Source organism: Schistocerca piceifrons, chromosome X (assembly GCF_021461385.2).
Source record: "Schistocerca piceifrons isolate TAMUIC-IGC-003096 chromosome X, iqSchPice1.1, whole genome shotgun sequence".
NCBI lineage: Eukaryota > Metazoa > Arthropoda > Insecta > Orthoptera > Acrididae > Schistocerca > Schistocerca piceifrons.
Genome location: NC_060149.1, coordinates 928,214,050 through 928,233,909, shown reverse-complemented (window position 1 = coordinate 928,233,909; position 19,860 = coordinate 928,214,050). Strand labels below are relative to the sequence as shown.

At 42.5% G+C, this 19,860-nt stretch overlaps 1 pseudogene; it reads left to right on the top strand.

Annotated features, from left to right (window-relative positions):
- The first annotated feature begins 19,317 nt into the window (after positions 1 to 19,317).
- Positions 19,318 to 19,435, top strand: LOC124723551 (annotated as a pseudogene).
- Positions 19,436 to 19,860: the final 425 nt, after the last annotated feature.

Below are 19,860 nucleotides of genomic sequence, written 5' to 3'. Positions count from 1 at the left end.
GAATTGTTTGACCGTGAGTTACCTAATGTACAGAGGGTTTCGAACATGAATTTCGTGACTATGGCAATTAGTAGAAAGCAGTAAGACTTTAATTTTCTAAGTAAAGAAAACAATAAAGTTCATGTAAATGAAATACTGAACAATTGCCAGCCTAAGTAGGCACAATGACGTGAAAATATTATTCTCAATGGATTTAAATATAATTTTGCAAAAGGAATTTTCATTCTACTCTCCTAGGAAAGTGCAATGAACACTCACAACAACCAGACAAACTGCACAGTGGCTCCCACAGAGTACCCCTCGCCCTGGCCCCGGTACACCAGGTGGGAAGCGAACTTGGCCCGTAGACTTGAGTGGAACCGAGCCCCTCCTGGACCCACTGCACACCACTGTCCCTGGCCTCTTTCAGGCAGACCATGCGATCTCCAAGTTCCAAAAATGGTTCAAATGGCTCTGAGCACTATGGGACTTAACTTCTGAGGTCATCAGTCCCCTAGAACTTAGAACTACTTAAACCTAACTAACCTAAGGACATCACACACATCCATGCCCGAGGCGGGATTCGAACCTGCGACCGTAGCGGTCGCGCGGTTCCAGACTGTAGCGCCTAGAACCGCACGGCCAAAACGGCCGCCTCCAAGTTCCAGGCTTCCGTGCCATTCCACCCCGGTGTTGTGTCCCTGGAGTCGGAATATAGCTCGAACAAGTACATAGAAAACAGAATACAATTTTATGCAGAATACTTACAACATTGCTGCCAGACTGACCCCTATAAGCGAAGACCAGCATAGGTCCGTCCCGACGCTCGACTGACCTGGCACACACTATCCCAAGCTAAAATTGCCCATCTGGTTTCTCCCTCGCTTCTGACGTAGTGTCAGAGAGAGACAGAAACTATGGCAGGGATAAATTCGCACACGTCAGCCACTTACAAATCGTCACTCTTGGATCTGGCTTAGTGCCCCACCTCATTCATTGCAATAACTTAAAGCAACGCTGCAGTTTCCTGCTTCGTTGTTGCTCCACTCAAAACAAATCGTGCGTGCAACACCGCCGTTGCAGCTACACATCAGTGAGTGCCACGTTTACCTTGCCTGGCCTGCTGGCTGTAGACTGTTACCACACTTTGACAGCGGCCCCAGAGTTCATCGCCCAACCGTGTCTTCATTGAATTTTGGTAAAATTTCCGTTTCCCTCTACTAGTACTGACACTGTCACCGCATTATGGTTCACAGAGGAAAGGTACCTCTGTATGTCATTTAACAACCCTACACCGGTACAGCAATACTTTACCATTTCACCTTAATTCAGGCACACTGTGGGCGAGGGGTGGAACGCGGTGGTAGCTCTAATGTTCTGACACGTCCACGAAAACTTTCATGCTACACGGACTGCGTTCTGTTTATCAGAACGCGATAGCTTCCCTATTAGAGCCCTGCAGACTTCAGTGTGATGTACACCCGTTCACTGGCCCAGCCAACCAATTTGACTCACCGGCACGAAGGCGCGTACTGAAATTGTCAAACGTCAGACGGCCGACTCGAGACGAATAAGTCCAAGATGATATGCAGTTTCTTTGTCCGTACAGCTGGAAACAGCAACTGGCTCTTACTCCACCAAAGGCTGCATACCACAAGTCTCATCCACTAGGGAAAGACCCGAAGTTCACCAGGGGAGGGCCAGAAGATGAAGAAGGCAAAGAATCACAATCACTTTCCACCAAGCCTCGTACAGGAGCCATATTAGCAGGAAAAAACCGCCTCCACATTGTACAAACCGATCGAATTGTCCTCCACTCATTGAATCTCCTCTCTTAACTTCTCTGCTGGCCTGGTAGCCATTCCAAACCCAGCACCTGGGTTCCCACACTGAGGGAGCAAACTTCTGCTTCGCATGTCCTGAGGGGAGCCAATCAGTGACTCTTGTCTGAAAAAAGAATTTTAGACTAGGGAGGCGTCGTTCTCACGGTAAGCATGGCTGTGTTTCGGCAAGAAACGTCTACCTAGACTGGACCACGGTCCCTCATTTACGGAGAGATCTAATCTTTCCAGGCCGACCATTTACAAATTGGCTCTGAGCACTATGGGACTTAACATCTGAGGTCATCAGTACCCTAGAACTTAGAACTACTTAAACCTAACTAACCTAAGGACATCACACACATCCATGCCCGAGGCAGGATTCGAACCTGTGACCGACTATTTACAGTTTCTGAAAGAAGGCTGTTAAGCTTCCCAGACAGTCGTGCCTGTGATATATATTATGTTTTTTTTTTTTCGCTCGCTACAAGAACCTGGCGACTTCCTGGCGTCAGGGGAGTTACAGTCTTGCCTCCACTAAACACGTTCACCAGCTGCTCCGATCATATCGTGCCAGCTTCTAACATGAGAATGCTTATAGTTTTATGACCGTTCCACCGTTTGCACAAAAGCTCAGGATATAGCAGTCTCTCTTAAATGGCTTCCTCCACCCACTTTGTGCTATCTGGCCGCCGTTGCGATGGACTGTCGCCTGGCCCAGAGCCGGCGCCCTCCTGCTCCTACCCTGAGTGGGTAGAGTGGAGTGCCACAGCCGAGGTCCCTCTGCTGGTACAATTCAAAGAGGGCTGCCACTCACTCAGCCAAGCCGGCCGAAGTGGCCGTGCGGTTAAAGGCGCTGCAGTCTGGAACCGCAAGACCGCTACGGTCGCAGGTTCGAATCCTGCCTCGGGCATGGATGTTTGTGATGTCCTTAGGTTAGTTAGGTTTAACTAGTTCTAAGTTCTAGGGGACTAATGACCTCAGCAGTTGAGTCCCATAGTGCTCAGAGCCATTTGAACTCACTCAGCCAGGTCGCTGGATACAACATTTATGGCCCACAATCTATCTTTCTCCCTATTCTCCATCGACTCCACAGGCTACGCATGCAGTTATAAGAACATCCTGCTCACAATTCCTTCATGTAAAAAATGTCATAAGCCACACATACCAAATGTAGTATTGGGGAACAAGGAGATCATCACCTAAAAATTGGATATGAATCTGACCGACAGTGTAGTTAAAGTAAAACAGTGACCTTCCACCTTTCATGATTCCTTCTGCTGATTTCACAACCACCCCTATTCGTCAGTACATGTGGTCCGCCTGGTTTCGGTTTGGCTGTGGGTCTTCCTTCGCGTTTCTATTTCACAGTAACATTACCTGCAGTTGACTTGGGTAGCTTTACAAGGATTGAAACGTCCCTGATGGATTTGTTACTCAGGTACACCCAACGACAAGTCCTTGTCGAAGTCACTTAGTCCTCCTGACTACTCCTATACTGAGAACACAGTAGTCTGTGTCTCCTCTCACGGCATCTGATTGTCATTTGCGCGTTACACGCGGGTGTCCGCATTTTGTTTCACTGGATAACGCGCAGCCCCGCTCCAACCTGCCACAGTCACTGTTCTCACGACACACATTCTAAAGGCAGCCTCTGTCTTTTGTCATTGGCCGTCCGTTTCAGTTCCATGTAATCGTCACATCCTAATGCCTTCTCCATATCTTTCAAATCTTCCATTCTTTCCCAGCACATTCCTCTCGAGAGTTTTTGTTGCCACCATAGTACTTAATAAAGCTGAAATATTATTGTCACTGACCTACCTAAGTGAACATTCTTCATAACCGTCCACAACTACATACCTTCAGCTGAGGCATCTTTTTTATTACGGCGGCTTGTGAGGTAATTGTTATGGGATCAAACAAGCCCTAGGTCGTAATTACTAAGTGTATTATGAATGAAATGATTATCTCTACCTACAGTCTTCTTCCTGCTCGGCATTCGTTAATGGTCTAACGTGATGATGCGGATGCAAAATTATATTTACCCTCCACCGCACATCGTGGTGTATCTTGCAGAGTACATATGTTGACTTAGTTGAGAAAATAAAACAGCGATTTCAGTTTCGTTCGTCTACACAAAGCAATTCTCAGTTTGGAAAACGAAGAAAATTTTACCCTTCAGAACACATACTAACTGCTTCGAGCCTTCCTGATGCGTATGTCCTAGACGATTTTATGAACCACGGTGAAAGCCATAGTATACTGGAAGCTGCGAGTGTGCAAGGTGGCACGTGGCCCGGAGACACTTTAGCGACGTGCCGCAGCCCATGCAACAGATATTAGATTTAAAACCCATCAACGTCAGGATATTCATCTCCCGGCACGCTGTCTGCGTTTCGAGTCCCTTGTAAGTACTACGTCACCGTATGGTTACATCATGAAATACAATTTTGTTGAATTTTCTGCTCTTTTCATGAATCAAAGATCGATCGTCATCACTCGATCTGTTCCAAATCGTTTGCTTCAGAAGGAAGACAGTTTGTTCACCATAACCTAAATTTTCGTTTAATAAAAGTTGCTTCTGATGTAATGTGACAGACGCTTTTGGCTAAAACATAAAAGTAATTGGGACTGTCCGTCTCTTTCCGTATCGATCTTTTTTCTTGTATTTACTGTATCATCTTTCCACGTGTGATTCAAGTTTTCATATTTGGTTTCTCTTTTAAAAATTATCCACAGAATTACTAACATGCACTGGAAGTCAGAACTACCTCTTATTTACAGCAACGTAATAGGTATTTCACCCAAATAATCAATTACAATGTGATACAAATGCATCGATAGCATACGAGATACTCTGTTGTCTAAAAAGTCAAATGCGGATTTATAATCTGTCTTTAAAATGTAAATAGCAATAGCTTGCGTTTTAACCATAGATTACACATCTGGACTTTTTCAGGACAAAGTATCTTGTAAGCTATCGATGCATTTGTATCAATGTTATTATTATATATTATTATACAGTTAATTATGACATTTCAGTAGTGATTTTCGTTTGAAGCCCTTCTACCCCTGTGTCAGCTGGGTTTCATCAATATTTTGTAAACGGTATTTGCATACCTTTGGAGATAAGAGAACGACATGTATGAATATCAAGAGCTCAGATGGAAACCCAGTTCTAAGCAAAGAAGGGAAAGCAGAAAGGTGGAGGGAGTATATAGAGGGTCTATACAAGGGCGATGTACTTGAGGACAATATTATGGAAATGGAAGAGGATGTAGATGAAGATGAAATGGGAGATGTGGTACTGCGTGAAGAGTTTGACAGAGCACTGAAAGACCTGAGTCGAAACAAGGCCCCCGGAGTAGACAACATTCCATTGGAACTACTGACGGCCTTGGGAGAGCCAGTCCTGACAAAACTCTACCATCTGGTGAGCAAGATGTATGAAACAGGCGAAATACCCTCAGACTTCAAGAAGAATATAATAATTCCAATCCCAAAGAAAGCAGGTGTTGACAGATGTGAAAATTACCGAACTATCAGTTTAATAAGTCACAGCTGCAAAATACTAACACGAATTCTTTACAGACGAATGGAAAAACTAGTAGAAGCCAACCTCGGGGAAGATCAGTTTGGATTCCGTAGAAACACTGGAACACGTGAGGTAATACTGACCTTACGACTTATCTTAGAAGAAAGATTAAGGAAAGGCAAACCTACGTTTCTAGCAATTGTAGACTTAGAGAAAGCTTTTGACAATGTTGACCGGAATACTCTCTTTCAAATTCTAAAGGTGGCAGGGGTAAAATACAGGGAGCGAAAGGCTATTTACAATTTGTACAGAAACCAGATGGCAGTTATAAGAGTCGAGGGACATGAAAGGGAAGCAGTGGTTGGGAAGGGAGTAATACAGGGTTGTAGCCTCTCCCCGATGTTGTTCAATCTGTGTATTGAGCAAGCAGTAAAGGAAACAAATGAAAAATTCGGAGAAGGTATTAAAATTCATGGAGAAGAAATAAAAACTTTGAGGTTCGCCGATGACATTGTAATTCTGTCAGAGACAGCAAAGGACTTGGAAGAGCAGTTGAATGGAATGGACAGTGTCTTGAAAGGAGGATATAAGATGAACATCAACAAAAGCAAAACAAGGATAATGGAATGTAGTCTAATTAAGTCGGGTGATGCTGAGGGAATTAGATTAGGAAATGAGGCACTTAAAGTAGTAAAGGAGTTTTGCTATTTGGGGAGCAAAATAACTGATGATGGTCGAAGTAGAGAGGATATAAAATGTAGGCTGGCAATAGCAAGGAAAGCGTTTCTGAAGAAGAGAAATTTGTTAACATCCAGTATTGATTTAAGTGTCAGGAAGTCATTTCTGAAAGTATTCTTATGGAGTGTAGCCATGTATGGAATTGAAACATGGACGATAAATAGTTTGGACAAGAAGAGAATAGAAGCTTTCGAAATGTGGTGCTACAGAAGAATGCTGAAGATTAGATGGGTAGATCACATAACTAATGAGGTAGTATTGAATAGGATTGGGGAGAAGAGATGTTTGTGGCACAACTTGACCAGAAGAAGAGATCGGTTGGTAGGACATGTTCTGAGGCATCAAGGGATCACAAATTTAGTATTGGAGGGCAGCGTGGAGGGTAAAAATCGTAGAGGGAGACCAAGAGATGAATACACTAAGCAGATTCAGAAGGATGTAGGTTGCAGTAGGTACTGGGAGATGAAAAAGCTTGCACAGGATAGAGTAGCATGGAGAGCTGCATCAAACCAGTCTCAGGACTGAAGACCACAACAACAACATTTGCATACAAACAAAACGGGCGACCTACGAACGTCTCTAAACACCGCTGCCTCCATCGTTACGGGAAATGAATGTGAGAAGAAGCAGTGTATCCCAGCCAGTCTTGGAATATACGCTTTAGAATGTTCCGTATAATCCTTTAAGAGAGGCAAAAAAATTACATGTTCCCGACATAATGTCTGTTGAAGTAGCAACAAACACAGTCAGAAAATATTATTTTAGTCCATAGCCACGCTTTTATTTCGTCTAGTGGCTACAGGCCAACCCCTGGCGCTCACACGTCAAGCTCTCGATCTTGTTTCACATCTACCCGGCAGCCGGCAGCCGACACTGGCTACCCGGTTGTGGGGGTGAAGAGCTTAAGGGACGTTTCACACCCACCCGGCAGACGACGTAGCCGGCAGGACGACAGCCGACAGCCGGGCCGATGCTGTGGGATGCCGGCGGCCCCCACTGTGTCGGGCCGGTGCCGGTTGTCGTGGGGAACACCCGGGGCGTGTAGTGGGGCAGGCAACAGAGGGCTTCACATCTACTGTCGTCTGCCGATCAGTTGTGTTTTGCTTTGTTCTGGTGGTTCAGCCTGTTCTCATGATTTCTAGTGTGCCATGGCGGAAATCGATGTCGAAATTCTGAAAACATTAGTGCAGGATCGACCAGTTTTATGGGACAAGACTTTAAGTACTAAGAAGGACAGTATACAAACCAGGAATGCATGGATCGAAGTCTGCAAAGAATTGAACGATGGTTTTGAACGGATGTGTGACAAGGATAGAGACAACTATGGTAAGTACAGATCTTTATTTTTTATGTTAAATCCACACCATTTTTTATAATCAGTGGTACATTAAATTTTAGATAATTGCTATTTCACAGATCCTTCATCCACAACATTTTTTACAATCAGTGGCACATTAAATTTTAGATAATTGCCATGTCACAGATACTTCAGGTGTCATAAAATAGTCCGTCATGATTTTTCGTACTTTATTGGCAGAAATTCCCCCACGTGTACGTTCACTTCTTGTTATATTTTCAAGTCCAGTTATGGACAGAGTATCCTCAGAGTTGTAGCCTTCGTTTTTTAGAACAAAATTGTGCAAAACAACACATGCCTTAAGAATGTCAAGAGCAAAATCGGGTTTTAAATTTATAGCTCTGTGGAAAATCCTCTATTTATTAGTCAGTATCCCAAACGAACACTCTACGTACCTCCGGGCTCTTGACAGGCGATAATTGAAGACTCTTTTAGCAACTGTTAATTGGTGTCCAGAGAACGGTCGTAGAAGATGCTGATGCAGTCCAAACGCTTCATCACCAACAAAAAAATAAGGTACCTTTGGAGTTAGTGTACTAGGAAGGCATCTGTCTTCAGGAATTACCAGCTTCTTTTCCATCAGTGATTTCCACAAAGAACATTCTTTAAATATAGTAGAATCACCCTCTTTGCCATAACTGCCGATATGTGCGTAGGTAAAATTATAGTCTGAGTCTGCCACACCCATCAGCACTATTGATGAATATCCTTTGTAACTGTAATACATTGAGTTAGATGGATGGACGATACGAACATGCTTTCCACCTACAGCCCCCATGCAGTGAGGAAAATTTGCTCTTTGCTCAAATTTTGCAGCTATGTTTTCGAAGTCTTCTTTGGTGGGTAGAGGCATATATTCACAACATAGACACCAAATAGCTTGACACACAAATCTGACTATTTTACTGATAGCTGAAATGCCAACTCTCTAACTATAATGAAGATCTGTGAACGTACAGCCACTGACCAGATATCTGAAAAGAAAGTTTCAGTATCGTAGAATGTCTGTGTAGCTTTGTGGAAAAGTAAATTGAATATAGTATGTGCTGTAACGTAAGCAATAAAATGAACTATCCTACATTAGGACCAATCCATGCACAGTGATCTAAAATTGGAAAGTATTCCTGCATGAACATCGCGGATTTTGATGAAATTTTGTATGAATATTGACACATATCCTCAATGACCAATGGAAATGTTTAACGTTAACGAATTAAATACTTCTGGAAGTATTTGACCCTGTCGTGCACCTTTCAACAGCCCACCCCTAGTTTACGACAACGTTGAGCTATATCTCTGGCAATATATTTGTGAAACAAACAAATCTACGACATATTGTACAACGTTTTGACCTTTTTACGTGAAATAACAAAAAAAAATAAATGACCAATTTTCATAAAGGCGATTTGAAAAGAAGACTGACGAAGAAATAGTCGCTTGAAAGAAGTGTGAGGTTAGGCTTTTCATACGTCGAGAAGAAATTGCACGATAAACCTTAAGCTTCGTGTGTAATAACTTATCAACATACGGATTTACAGTGCAAAATTTCATTCTCCTACTGCTTTCTATTACTTTTTACATTGCGGGCATCACTGGTTTTCTAAAAACGTTAATTTCTAGACCACTAGACACTTAAATTTCTCCGGCTTTCAAGACGCTTTTATATCACACAGGTTGAAATCCATTAAACTTCTTTTTGTGATTCAGTGCGCTGGACTGAAGGACTGGATATTCAGTTGTAAAGACAAACTTAAGTTTCTTGTGTGTCACTGTGTACATATGTATAGGTAATTTAATTTCATGATATGTCTGTATTAGCCATACGCTAAATAAAACAAAAATAAATGTGAGGATAATAGTGTGATGTACCTCTTCAACTAGGATTTTTGTTTCAGGCAAATTGGTTATGAAGAAGTGGGCCAATATTCGCGATTCTTTCCAAAGAAGCGAGAGGATGTTTAAGTCATCACTAAAATCTGGGAGTGAGAGGCAACCACCCAGAAAGTACATATACAGCCAACAGCTTCAATTTTTGAAGAAAACAGCAGAAGCACGTCCGACTGCCGACAGTTTCTCGCTGACTGAAAATGCGACCACGGAAAGACCAGTTTCTGATGACACTTTTTCCTTCACTGACGATGCTCAGGATCCAGAAACTGATTGTAATGAGACATTCACAGAGGAAGTACGTAATTCTGACATACCGAAATCACGCAGTAACAGGAAGAGGAAGCTTGACCCTGTAGAGGTAGAGCTGATCAATGCACTGCACAGAAAATCCAATCGCCACATGTCGTTTTTCAGTGGGATAGTTCTACGCTGGAAACATTTGACGACGATGAGGTAGTAGAGTTTCAATTAAGAGTTATGCAGATTGTTTCTGAAATTAAACAGCGTAAAAAGTCGTGGGATAAAAATAATACTCCGCTCATCCTAGTACATCACGTGAATACACATGTTTACCCCTTTATGAGGTACAACCAATTACAGATGCAGAAGTTAATAGGCAACGACCCACAACCGACACACAGTGTTACCAACAAGCAGTGGAGCAATTTTCAGGGACATGTTCCAGATCCTTACGCCATCACAAACCTCTGAAAATTCATGTGCTGGGTCGTTCAATTTTTAAGCTATGTTTCAATTTTTTAATATGATTATAAAAATGTACATCCTTCAGAATAATAAACTTTTTAAAAATTCAACTATTGTTAATCCCACTAACCTGATTGTAATTGCCAACATTTGTGTAGGCTGGATACATTCTCGGAAAGACGTGTTGTGGCCCTGAATGGAACTCTTCATTCGATCATGTAGATCGTCAAAAGTTTGTAAACTCATCCGAAAATAATTAAAAAACTTATCTTCATCTCCCCTTAATTCCTCAAAAAGAACAAAGAATGCACCCACTTCATCTCTTCTCACATTGAGTGGATGAACGCAATGCAGCCTTCTTCTTCTTCTTCTCTTCAAACGTCTCTACAAGACAAGCCACGCTAATAACTGGTCGGGCTCCATTTGTCGTCTGAAAGCAACTGCTGGCGGAAGGATGTTGTGGCATGGCATGCCATGCTGCTGTCGGGTGAGTGTGAAGAGACGGCACAGCATGCCGTGCTGCTGTCGGGTGAGTGTGAAGAGACGGCACGGCATGCCGTGCTGCTGTCGGGTGAGTGTGAAGAGACGGCACGGCATGCCGTGCTGCTGTCGGGTGAGTGTGAAGAGACGGCATGGCATGCCGTGCTGCTGTCGGGTGAGTATGAAGAGACGGCATGGCATGCCGTGCTGCTGTCGGGTGAGTGTGAAGAGACGCGGCTCTCGTGTCGGCCCGGCAAGAATGCCGGCTTGTCGGCTGCCAGGTAGATGTGAAGTAAGCCTTAGACTGTAACAACTTTTCTCCAATAAAAGATTTTTAAATATTTTTGTGACGCTCTCGCGCTGATTAAACGGGCCTCTCTTTACGTAGCCGAGGTCGCTAAAGTACTGTAGTACTTGACCCTGACGTAGCCTGTTCGACTCTAGGTTGCTGACGCAATTTTCTGCATAAGTATTTGGGCGCAAAAGAGAAGAGAAAGGATGGCACGAAGTTCCCGACCACTTGACAGTACGTCATTATTACTGGTTAATTACCGAACATTTCTGCAGTATCACATGCGCTGAAGATACACTGCAGGGTTTATGATGAGCTGTCCATCGAGAAGGGACGTTTAGGTCAGCGTCCATTAGGCTGAGGGGAATGTTGAAAGTGGTTTCCGCCATTTTCTACAGTTTTTGTTGTTGTTAGATATGAGGTTGTCCTTTTGGCAGCACTTCTGCATATTTCACGTTCTACACATTTAAGTGCTGTACAATATATTAAAGCTAAATCCAAGAATATTGTTAATTTTTCAGGTACAGAATTTTGTGGCGAGTAAAATGGTATATATATTGTTAGGACTATTTACATAACATTTGGAGAGTTAAGCCAGCAGTGCATCATCTTCGACCTTGAAAGGGAAGAAGGTATTTTACAATGAAACACGTGATACTTGCAAACAAACTGAGTTTTTTTTAACGTCTTAATAATTTCACCTGCCTGGAAAATGGAATTTTTTATTACTTTCGATAACTTTTTAACTTGTAACTGGTTTTTGATAATACTTCTGCTTGATTTGATTTCTCGTACTGATTATTGGTATGTAACAGATAGACTATTAAATACAGTACTGTCAAGATTTTCTCGATTGCAGCACTATTAAAATTTCAGTCGAATATTTGTCCCTAGGTACACGACCTTGCTGTACCTTGGAACATGTTTTCACATTTGCAAAAACCTTAATTTTTCGGAGTAGTTTTGTGACTTAAGAAAAAGACCGTGCACATAAAAAGTGAACGTCATCATTTAAAAATGGAATAAGAAACTGTATTAAACTTATATTGCAGGAATGGCTAGAGGCGTAAGTCTGAAAAGTGCACCTACAATCGATAGAAATGGACTATGTGTTGGCACTATCTTTCAGCCTCTCCCTTTTCTGTATTTTTGCCAACAACAGAAACACTATAGTATATTCTACACTCAATTACTACAGTCGCCTACACCCGGCAGCAACACTTCTAAAAAAAATTCGCACTTCGCAAAGGAAAGGTGTCCATTGGATGTGAATAAAGCAACCGTTTTTAACGTTTGTGACTGAGCCCTTGAAGAACCTCCCTACCATTTAAGCACTGACTAAACGCGCCCAATGCATTACAAATAGTTTCAACACCAAATCTAGTGTCAAAGGGCGAGATTCCCTACCAGCAGCTCACTTCAACCAAGTAACAAAAAAAAGTGATCCGACACATTACACATCTAAATAAGAGCACGCAATTAAAAATTTAAAGCTCACTATTGATTTACACTGATGCAACAGTTCTTTCAAGAGAGAATATAAGAGAAATTACACACTATGTGATCAATAGTATCCGGACACACCCAAAAACATACGTTTTTCATATTAGATGCATTGTGCCGCCACCTACTCCATATCAGCGACCTCAGTAGTCAATCGACATCGTGAGAGAGCAGAGTGGGGCGCTCCGCGGAACTCACGGACTTCGAACGTCGTGAGGTGATTGGCTGTCACTTGTGTCGTACGTCTGTACGCGAGATTTCCACACTCCTAAACATCCCTAGATACACTTTTTCCCATGTGAGAGTGAAGTGGAGACGTGAAGGGACACTTACAGCACAAGAGCGTACAGGCCGACCTCGCCTGTTGACTGTCAGAGACCGCCGACAGTTGAAGAGGTTCGTAATGTGTAATAGGCAGACATCTATCCAGACCATCACACAGGAATTCCAAACTGCGTCAGGACCCACTGCACGTACGACGACGGCGGGACGTGAGAAAACTTGTATTTCATGGTCGAACGCCTGCTCGTAAGCCACACATACGCCGTTAAATGCCAAAAGACGCCTCGCTTCGTGTAAGGAGCGTAAACATTGGACCATTGAATAGCGGAAAAACGTTGTATGGAGTGACGAATCACGGTACACAATATGGCGATCCGATGGCAGGGTGTGGGTATGGTGAATGGCCCGTGAACGTCACCTGACAGTGTGTGTAGTGCCAACAGTAAAATTCGGAGGCGATATTGTTATGGTGTGTCCTGTGTTTGATGGAGGGGGCTTGCACCCCTTGTTGTTTTGCGTGACACTATCACAGCACAGAGCTACATTGATGTTTTAAGCAACTTCTTGCTTCCCACTGTTGGAGAGCAATTCGGGTATGGCGACTGCATCTTTCAACACGATCGAGTTCATAATGCACGGCCTGTGGCGGAGTGGTAACATGACAATAACATCCCTGTAATGGACTGGCCTGCACAGAGTCCTGACCTGAATTCTATACAACACCTCCGAGATGTTTTGGAACGCCGACTTCGTGCCAGGCCTCACCGACCGACATGAATACCTCTCCTCAGTGCAGCACTCCATGAAGAATGGACTGCATTCCCCAGGAAACCTTCCAGCAGCTGATTGAACGTATGCCTTCGAGAGTGGAAGCTGTCATCAAGGCTAAAGGTGGACCAACACCATATTGAATTCCAGCATTAGCGATGGAGGGTGCCACGAACTTGTAAGTCATTTTCAGCCAGGTATACTTTTGATCACAAAGTGTAAGTCACCATCGTGGTCTTGAGCAATTATTGTATGCTGGGAAAGCAGCACTTTATCTTGTACGTATTAACTCTGTGTTGTTTTATTTTACGCAGTGTAGCTCTTGAACAGCACTGAACCCAAGCCCTCATACGAACTGCTTTGCAATTAAATGTCAACAAAATAAAATATTTTGTTCACACAATGCGGGCTTTTGTGTATTTTTGTATACTAGATTTTATAGGCATTAGGCCATGGTCTAAGGCGTGTATCTGTACCTAACTAATCAACACTACGAATGGAAACTACCTAACTACATCTTTAAAGCCTCTGACGATGTCTCCTGCAGTATGGTACGAAATGCTAGACAAGCAATATGCCTTAGACGATGGTCTCAAGCCCATAAAACCAGTGTCACAAAAGCTATATAGCATGTTGTGATCACCCATACTACCAGAGATAACAACAATTTGTAAAACTAAACTGAAACACGGGAACAAGAAATCGAATTTAATCAAAACAACAATTAAATAAAAGATGAAATTAAAATTAGAATTCAAAACGCATATGAAACGGGATGTGCGCAGTGAAACAGCTAGATAGTAGAAATGTTTATAGGAAAAACAAACTAAACATTTTCAGTCGTGTGTACGACCGGTTCTAACATAAGCACGAGAGACACGGACTCCGGTACAAAAGGATGATAAAGTCCTCAAGATATTCGAGGGGGAACACATATGTAACATTTTTGGAGCAGTGAAGGAAGTTTACATAGTGGGGAAAAGGCCTATGAACATTGAGTGGAATGATCATGTAATGAGATCACAAGATAGCGGTTATCGAGAGGGTGCTAATAAAATTCACAGGAGGAAAACAACTTCCACAACAATATTAGAAATCGAAATTTTTGATGACTTAGTCGATGATATAATTTTTGACAATTACTAATTGGAAAGAACATTTTAAGAATGTAAGATCGACAAAATATTGTTACATTTGCAGCAAAGGGCTGATATTGTTTCAGTTGTTTTATACTACTAATAATAATAATAACAATAATAATAAACAAGCTCATGACGAATTGCACAGTTTTACTTTCAATTCTCTCTCTCTCTCTCTCTCTGCCTGTTTACCTTCGGTTTATCCAGTTATGTAAAGGAACCAGAGTGATGAAAATATTTTGAAGGTAAGGCTAGACGAGAGTTCTGCAAACGACTCTATTTATGACTGCATTACACTTAGTCAGGATTTTCCAATGAATCTTAACCTGGCATCTGTTGTACTGAGAGATTTATGTCCTTTTTCATTTTAAAACACTGTGAGTTTATAGTACTAGGATATACTGCACGATATTTGGTTATTAAAAAGGATTGTGATCTGGAAGCTTGAATGTAGCAGCAGTTTATTACATATCAGCCAAGGTCATACTGAACGTTGTAATTGGTATTTAGATCCTAGTTTGAAGCGAATTTGTTGTATATGTAACGAAGTTGTGTTTAGCTGCGTTTAATTTTATAAGAATCTAGGGAGATCGACTTAGCGGCGACACCCACGGGCCAATTACCTTTAGGTATTTAGGCTCATCTCCATGGAAACTGTTGGTATTTTAACAAATTTCTGTAGATTTTCTGAATAAACGAACACAGTAACTGTCAGTGTTAACCAGAAACGGTGCAGTGGATGTCATGATAACCACAAGTTATGGTCGGTCACAGCAGTATTTTTCGAATGCAATTGTCTGCAGATTCCTTTGTGCTTCCTAGTCAGTATATGATGCCCAATCACCCTGTCATATTTTCCCGCATATATATGGATGTCATACTCTAAAGGTACTGCAAAGAGGTATTAGAGGTATTATTTGTTTCTTGTCGATCACACAATGCCACTGATTTCTTTCATCCATTTATAGATTTAGTTTGCTTCGTTATTCCTGTCGAATTCGGCTGATGCTCTCCGTTACCCAAGGAAAGACATGAAAGACAGCTTTGCTTTTGCTTCATTAATCTTCATCTAGTCTCCCCTTAGGTCGTGGACACGTAGCTGAAGTGGTAAATCTCTCCTTTGAGATGTTCAGACGTACGTATGTTTAACATCAAAATTAATGAGATAATAGAGGGTTCATACAAGTCCTGAGATCATCATCACAATATTCTTGTATTTTGTACCACTCCTGACGAAAGCGAAACGTTTGAAATTCAACAGCGTAAACTACAATTGAAAATATCGCGTACTTAGTTCTGTACAGTAAATGGGGCTGGGCTTCCACGGCCATTCTCATTCTTCAGTATAACATAACAAGCATGATTAATATCTGTTAAGAAAGAACTCTGTGAGGTGAGGTACCACGAACCACAGTGTCATAAAAAAAAATTAACTGTATCATGTAACCATTATTAAACTGATGCGTTACACATCCTTATGAAATGCGCGTTCTCATGGTCCATGGAACAAGTATTAATTTAATGTAATTAACTCGCATCAAAGAGTGAATAAAGAATGTCAGGCATGCAAATTTAATTATGAGGCGCGTTTTTTTAAGTAAGTACCGTTTTGCCACACCGCGCCTCAGCGCCGGGTACATACATCTGTTGTGTACGCACTGATGCCATTACAGTCTGATTCTTCCTTGTTTACGTTGTGTACTGAGTGTTTAAGATGCCTCCGATAATCATGAGTCCCGCCGACTGTGAAGTACGGGCTGTTATATGATTTCTTAGTGCTAAAGGCCTAAAAGCGATCGATATTCATCGTGAGATCTATGCAGTTTACAGAGAAAACATTATGAGTGATGGAATGGTAAGACAGTGGGTGAGAGCTTTTAAAGATGGCCGCACAAATGTGCATGATGAACAACGGAGTGGGCGTCCTTCTTCCTTGAGCGGTACCACAACGACGGTGATAATTTTTTTAAGCCAAATTGTTACGGACGATGAAACATGGGTGGCCTACGCCACACCAAAATCAAAGCAACAGTCCATGGAATGGCGGCATTCAGATTCACCCAGAAAAGTGGAGTTTAAGCAAATAATTTCTGCCCGGGAAAATCATGTGCTCAGTTTTTTGGGACGAATGAATGCAGCAGCTTACTGTAAGACATTGCACAATCTGAGCCGTTCAATTCAGAACAAAAGACGTGGAAAGTTGAGCAATGGCATCGTTTTGCTGCAAGACAATGCCCGTCCGCATGTGGCGAATCAGACCAAAGATCTCATCACATCATTTCGATGGGAAACTCTAGATCATCCTCCATACAGCCCCGATCTTGCACCCAGTGACTACCATCTGTTCCTGCACTTGAAGAAACACCTGGGCGGTCAGCGTCTTCAAGACGATGACGAAGTCAAAACAGTGGTGATGCAGTGGTTAACAAGTCAGGCAGCAGACTTCTATGAGGAGGGTATTCAAAAACTGGTACAACATTATGACAAGTACCTCAATATTGACGGAAATTAGGTAGAAAAGTACATTAAGGTACAGGCTTTCATGTAAAAATAAAATAATTGAGATATCTTAGCACGTCTTTTTTTAATTTCAAAACGGTACTTACTTATAAAACACGCCTCGTATGTTCACAGATGATAGCAACATAGTACCTAATAAGTACAACAGCAGACCTGCAGATACAGGAAGCAAACTAAACACTAACGGATAGGGTAGGCGGAGGTAAAAGTAAGCATTTTTGATATTACTAAATGTGGTGTCACCGCTAGACACCACACTTGCTAGGTGGTAGCCTTTAAATCGGCCGCGGTCCGTTAGTATACGTCGGACGCGCGTGTCGCCACTATCCGTGACTGCAGACCGAGTGCCGCCACACGGCAGGTCTAGAGAGACTCCCTAGCACTCGCCTCAGTTGGACAACCGACTTTGCTAGCGATGGTTCACTGTCTACATACGCTCTCATTTGCAGAGACGACAGTTTAGCATAGCCTTCAGCTACGTCATTTGCTACGACCTAGCAAGGCGCCATATTCAGTTACTATAAGTACTATGTGAACAGATAATATTGTGACTCATGTACAATCAAAAGCGACGTTCATCATTAATGGATTAAAGTTAAGTATCAAACTAATGACGTCCGCTTTCTGAATTCTCATTCCTTGTCATGTTCCAGACCTCACGTCAGTATAGTTCTTCCCTCCTCACGCCAGCCTGCGTGAGCTAAAACGCGTGCATTTCGGCCTCCCCTCGTAACACGGTGTTGGCTCTTCCGCCAACACAACACTAAATATAAAAAAAACTTCCAACAATATCATATCAGTTACACATGCAACACCTAGTTTGACATTTTGGTAACATTGTGTAAAAGTTTCATTGCCATCCAACTATTGTTGTAGGAGTAATAAAAATTTCCTTAAATAATACTTTTGTTTACTCTTACCCCATGCTGTGATGTACTTGAGGGCAATGTTATGGAAATGGCAGAGAATAGATGGGAGATATGAGACTGCGTGAGGATTCTGACAGATCACAGGCCCCGGGAATAGACGACATTACGTGAGAACTACTGCAAGCCTCGGGAGAGTCAGCTCTTCCATCTGGTCAGTAAGATGTATGAGACAGACTAAATAACTTCAGACTTCCAGAAGAATATAATAATTCCAATTCTAAAGAAAGCAAGTGGTGACAGGTGTGAAAATTACCGAGGATAGTGGAATGTGGTCGAATTAAATCAGGTGAAGCTGAGGGAATTAATTAGGAAGTGAGACACTATTAGTAGATGAGTTTTCTATTTCGCCAGCAAAATAATTTATGATGGTCGAAGTAGAGAGGACACAAAACATAGACTGGCGGTGGGAAGGAAAGTGTTTCTGAAGAAGTGAAATTTGTTGACATCGAGTTTAGATTTAAGAGTCAGGAAGTCTTTTTTGAAAGTATTTGTATGGAGTATAGCCATGTATGGATGTGAAACATGGATGATAAACAGTTTACACAACAGCTGAATGAAGCTTTTTCAGTATGGTGCTACAGAAGAATGCTGAAGATTAGATGGGTAGATCACGTGACTAATGAGGTATTGAATAGAATTGGGGAGAAGAGGAATATTTGGCACATCTTGCCTGGAAGAAGGGATGGGTCCGTAGGACACGTTCTGAGGCATCGAGGGATCACGAATTTAGTACTGGAGGGAAGCGTGGAGGGTAAAAATCAAAGAGGGAGACCAAGGGATGAATACACTAAGCAGGTTCAGATGGATGTAGGTTGCAGTATGTATTTGGAGATGAAGAGGCTTGCACAGGACAGAGTAGCATCGAGAGCTGCATCAAACCAGTCTTTGGACTGAAGTCGACAACAACAACATTATATAGGGATGTCAGATGCTTTTCGTTGCTATCGAGTGCAGTATTGGAACAGAATCCTCCAACTTATGGACAAACCCCACAGTCCACATATTGACAATGGGTTCGTGTTTCAGGTCAAATGCACGAGCACAGCTTGCCAACTTTATGAATATCTTCATCCAGGAGGCAACAAGGTAACATTAAAGCAAACAGAAAGGTTTGCGAAGTCATCTGACATGAACCTAATAAAGCTTGCTTGGAGACTCTCAGTGCATTATAGCAGCTACTCTCCTCACACACTGAATAACCTGAGAAAGATCACTGTCGAAGACTGGGACAGGCTTGTGCAGCAACCCTGCAGACAGCATGCCAAAGAATCTCATTTCACATGTGTCGCAGAGGTGTGGACTATCGAGGAGGTAGCCTTTATTATAGTAATTTTTTGTTTTTATTTCGCAGAGAATTTAATTTTAGCTTAATAAACCTTGGGCAACGGCCTTGCCGCAGTGGATACACCGGTTCCCGTCAGATCACCGAAGTTAAGCGGGGTCGGGCGTGGCCGGCACTTGGATGGGTGACCATCCGGGCCGCCATGTGCTGTTGCCATTTTTCGGGGTGCACTCAGCCTCGTGATGCCAATTGAGGATCTACTCGACCGAATAGTAGCGGCTCCGGTCAAAGAAAACCATCGTAACGACCGGGAGAGCGGTGTGCTGACCACACGCCCCTCCTATCCGCATCCCCATCTGAGGATGACACGGCGGTCGGATGGTCCCGATGGGCCATTTGTGGCCTGATGACGGAGTGCTTTTTTTTTTAATAAACCTTATTGTTAATTCCTTGCTCCCCTAGTACCAAACTCCACACACATTCATAGGTATTCAGATGTCACAGAAATTGCTTTTAGACATTTATGTTAATTTCTGAACAGTGTGGAATGCTGGATCTAATGATCGTGTTGAAATGGGAATGGCATATGACATTATTGGCAGGAATATAGTGCAGTGATTCAGCTGCCTAAATCAGATATA